General features: G+C 34.5%; 1 long non-coding RNA gene across 1 annotated transcript; it reads right to left on the bottom strand.

The window, feature by feature from the left end:
* Positions 1-3,747: 3,747 nt before the first annotated feature.
* On the bottom strand, positions 3,748-4,871 carry LOC130963733 (uncharacterized). Its single transcript, XR_009079856.1, has 3 exons — positions 4,763-4,871; positions 4,569-4,624; positions 3,748-4,277 (listed from the first exon to the last, which is right to left on the bottom strand). It is a non-coding gene; the product is annotated as an uncharacterized LOC130963733 (long non-coding RNA).
* Between the last annotated feature and the right edge of the window lie 303 nt (positions 4,872-5,174).

Consider the following 5,174-nt stretch of genomic DNA (forward strand, 5'->3'; position numbering starts at 1 on the left):
CGATGCTTAAGTTAGCAAGGACTTTAGGCAGGTTTTTAGTAGATTAGAACATGTGCATACAGGAGGAGTGTCCGTGTATTTATAGCAGAGCTGATAACTACCTTTGTCAAATTAGTTCCACCTTTGTTGATGGATAACCATTCCCTTTATATTGGAAGTTTGCTAGGATCTATCTTTCAGGGAAGATAGAGATAGTTGGACAGATTCGAAGAGGTAGTTACTTGTTTGAACAAGTAGAGCTAGGCTCCCTGCATAGTGTCCAACCTCCTTAAAGAGGTGGGTACATGGTGGAGGCCACTCCTTTGGGTCAGGCCTTTTATCCTTATTGGGCCTGACTTTTATTATTTGGGCCAGGGTATGAACATGGTGATAGCGAAATTATGAGTAGAAAATAGACATTAACTAAGATCTATCTTGTTCATTAAAATATTTTCCTTTTTAGGTAAGTGCTATTTTAATGTCACTAGCTTGACTCATACCACTTTTTAGGATAGCGGATGCATTGATTTTTGTTGACCTTCTTCTTCTCCAAGATAGTGTTTTTTACTTGTTGACTACGATCCTTTTTTTAATGAATTCCTCTATTGACCGCACCTCTTCTAACTTTTCTTCTTTTTTAGAACTTGGGTGCTGATTATTTGGCATGGTCCCATTTAGGGAGGAGTGATAAACCATTATTTTATGGTTTATCTTGTGCTAAATAGAGTGGGTATTACCAATCTTTCATACACTTATTCATATAAAATGCATGGTTTTACACTTTCCTTCCCAAATTGATGCTTTGATTGAAAACATGCTTCTTTAGCCTCAATTTCATTATTTTTAATCCTCTCTTATTCCCATTCGATGCCATGATATGTGTGTTAAGTGTTTTCAGGGATTACAGGGCAGGAATGGCTTAGAGGATGGAAAAGAAGCATGCAAAAGAGAAAGGAACACAAGGAATTAAAGATTTCATGAGCAAGCAGTGACGCATACGCGTGGTCAGGAGAAAATGCAGTGACGCGCACGCGTGTAGCACGCGTACGTGTGACTAGAAGAATGGGCATAGACGCGTACGCGTGACAGGCCGTCACGTGCTGCAAATATCAGAATCCGCAAGGGGCGATTTTTGGGCCCCTTTTTCACCCAGTTTCAGGCCCGAAAGTCTAGATTAGAGGCAAGGGTGTAGCTGAGACTTACACACTTTTTTATTCTCACATAGTTTGGATTTAATTGAGAATTCTAGAGAAAAACACTAGCTCTCATAGGGTTCTTAGTTTTTTTCTTGGTTTTGCTTGGATTGGATCTTAAGAGAGTTGCTACTACCTTCGATTGAAGTCTCTGTCACTATAGTTTGCTTTCTTATTTCCTTACTCTTTAGTTTTCCATTCAGTTTGTTTAGAATCATATATGGATATCTTTGATTTTGGAATTTATTAATGCAAAGAGTCATTTTTACATTTAATTCCATTATTTGTTTGATCATTTCCAATTAATTTATTAGCTCAAGAATTGCTTTTACTAAATTAATTTTAACTACCATGTCTTCTTTCTACACCCTTTACATATTTGTGAAAATGGCATCCATGTTAATGGAGTAGACTCCCAACTTGACTTTGGAGTTGATTAATAGGAAACCCTTGAGTTGGAATACTCAAGTATTAACTTATAATTGGAAGTTGTTGGCTGACTCTCTATTCACTAACTCTAATCATTTCCTAGGAGGGGATTAGGACTTGTGACTCAGAGTTGGGTTAGTTACTTGACTTTCCTTTATTAGTTAAAGGATAACTAAGTAGAAGCAACGATCTCTTACCATTATACTTGGAAAAATCAACAAGCATAGAAATTCCAATTAATCTTCTCCTAGTCAAGGATTTTTATTTCAAATATATAAAACCTCTTGTTAATTTTTATTGCTTCAATTGATAATCATTTATTTTTATGTTTTCCAACTCTAAAATTTCTCAAACAATTCTTGACCAATAAATTACACTCTTTTGTCAACTCTTTGGAAAATGACCTGAGAATTCTACTCCCAGTTAATTAATTCTAAATTTCTGACAACCCCTTTTAAATTGATAAGCGGAATTCTAGTCAGTTAAAACTGTACTTACAACGTTATTTTATTAGAAATTCTTAGTTGGCAATTTTTTGCCTATCAAGGAGTCATTTTCCTTCTCTGCTAATTATTTGGCAATTTGTCCCACTTGCACCTCTAAATTCCTTATTGAAGCTTCTTGATTATTGAAATTTGATCTTATTTCTTCCATGAAGCTTTAAGTTTGTTGCACAAATTTAGCAGTGGCTTAGGACAATCTTGCTATCTTATTCTCAAGAGAAAACTCACCCACTGTATGTTTTAGTTCTTCTACAACATGCTCAAAAGGGTTTTGGAATTGCATCTAGCTCTCTTGCAGATGATATGCAACATTAAAGAAGGCTTGTTCTTGATTCCACCAACCATCATTAGGATACTCTCCATTCAAGAAAGTAAGGATTGTTCTCTGGCCTTGAGAATTGTTCCATATATGCTCCTCCATAGAAATCATAGCCAAGGGCTTGTGAATCATGCAATTGTTCTACTTGTGTTGTGAGTAAGAAAACTTGTTTAAACATGCACTTGTTAATTGTGACGATTGTGTTCATGGGATCCATTGCTTCCATATACACAAACACCAAACTTGATTAAAACCTCCGTGTGGAAAAATATGAAAAGAAGTAATATGGAGTAGGGAAAAGAAAACAAAGAAAAATAGAGTGAAAAAATAAAGATTTAGTTTAACAATTTAATCTAACGTATGATGTCAATCTTCGTTAATCTCTGGCAACGGCGCCAAAAATTTAATGAGCAAAAGGTGAAGCTTACAGATACTGGTAAGTGCACCAGATCATTCAAGTAATACCAGAGTGAGTGGATATCATTCCCATAAGGATTAAAGAACTGAGAACGCAAATATCGAGTTAAATAACTAATTATATCAATAAAACCTTGAATTGGTGAATGTTAAAGCTTGCTGGAAACTTAAAAGACATGAATGTTGGATTTCTTGAGGGCAGTGGATATGTAACTGATTGAAAGAGAATATATGATGGAGAAGTCAAGGGTTACGAAGATGCTTAAGTCCTTAGAAAAATCAAACTTTGTTTTCCTATTCTAAAGCAAGCAAAGATCTTTCTAGACGAATCTTAATGAACTGATTTCCAATGTCTTGGCACCTTAGTTTCTCTTCAATTAACTAACCTCTGTTTCTCCTTGATTTCCAATATCTTGGTCAATCGATTAATCAAAGAGGTTAAGTATAAAATCTTATTCAGTTTCTCATAAGATTCAAAAGTAGTCCTTAAGTCGAATTATATGTCACGTATCTAAGCTAGTCTTGTTCGATTGAATCTTATGAGAAGACACAACTTTCAAGAATTGTGCTAATTCAAATTATATGTCATGTATTCAAAACTAGGGTAATTAACAAATCATGTATTCTTTCGCACACTTTAAAAACCCCTATGTCTAGTAAATTCAAAAAGTTATGTGAAAGAGTTTTCAAGCATAATTCTGATATTAGTTCTGTCAAAATAATAAACAAATTCAAATGGGATTAGCATGCCTGTCAACACTTCTAATCCTTTAGGGATGAAGAGCGAAACACTCAATCATAAAACAAATCAATGCAAAACTTTAAGATAGAAGAAAACTTAGATTAATAATTCATAAAAATATAAATAGAGCTCCTAACCCTTTGACAGAAGGATTAATTACTCATGGTGAATTGAAAAACAAGCAAAAGAAAAGAAGAAAAGAGGCATGTGAGGGATCCAAAGATCCTCCCCTGGATGTCTTTCCTTGTGAACAATGTTCACTTATTTATATCCTAGGGTTTCTTCCAATTTAAATTCAAAAACTAAATTTAATCTTAATCAAAATAATTAAGATAGCTCCTAATTCAAATTCTAAAAACATAATCATAACAAAATTAAATAAAATTTAAATCTAATTATTACATAATCTTCTTTAATCTTCAATTCATAATCACATCTTTGAGGTTGGGCTTTGAAGAGAACATCACTAGAGTTGCACTAGGCTTGTTTTCTTTGGGCTAGACGTGGCACGTCTACTAGCAGCGTGACATGTGCTCCTTGGGCTGACCCTAAGGCGTGGCACGCCCTCTTCAAGGCGTGTAATGCCTCTGCTTTAGTTACTCCTAGAGCTTGGACTTCTCCTCAAGCGTGGCATGCTTCCCTGCTTTGTTGCACGCTAGGCCTGGTCTTCTGCATAGAGCGTGGCATGCCCTCACCTAAGTAGCAATTGATAGTAAAGAGTCATGAGATTAAAGGAAGATTATGTAATTAAACCTACGAAAACAAAAGAAAAATGTAAGAAAAATAAAATACAAACTACTAAAAATGCGAATGCATCACAAGCGCCAATTCAAGCCTCAACAAAAGCTCCACAACCACACCAAGCACCAAATCCGCACAAAATCAATCAAGAAACTCTAACAACATTAATTTTACCAAATTTCACACATAGTTCAAAGTAGGGTTTGCACATATAGAAAAAAATTAAAGAGGAAGAGTTCTCTCACCTTATTTCACGTAACTTTGGGTCAAAATTTTGCTCTAACTTGAGATGAAACTTCCCCTAAACATCAAAATCACAATTCTCTCAACATATCAAACCCAAAATGCAAATTTAGAAGAGAAACGAAAAATGGAACAAGAATTTTGAAATTTTCTATCATAATAGTTAAATAGAAATGAAGAGGAAGTCGAAACGAACGCGTAGTCACAAACGAGTTGTTGATTGGAACCACAATTTGAAAGTTTTATGGATTGAAAGTAACTTAGGGCATGGCTCTCACTTCTCCCTCTCTTCTCCCGAGCTTCTCTCTCTCTAAATCAGGGAAGTTGTTGAATTGTTGGCTAAGTGAAGGGGTTTATATGTCTTGAGCTTCGGCCTAGTGAGGATCATTGTGATTTTTGCCCGTTTGGTTCAAACTAGAGTTAAAATCTTTAAGATAAGTGTTTTAATTTGAATCCTAAATAATTTTTGTTTCTCTTAATTATAAATTTTATATTCTTAACCCTTTTTACTCATAATTAATTTATTAATTAATTAGTTATTATTTATTTGGGTTTTACAGCACATATTTTTTATCTTACTAGAGTAGAACTACATTTAAAAAAAAATT

Source organism: Arachis stenosperma, chromosome 2 (genome assembly GCF_014773155.1).
Source record: "Arachis stenosperma cultivar V10309 chromosome 2, arast.V10309.gnm1.PFL2, whole genome shotgun sequence".
Taxonomy (NCBI): Eukaryota; Viridiplantae; Streptophyta; class Magnoliopsida; order Fabales; family Fabaceae; genus Arachis; species Arachis stenosperma.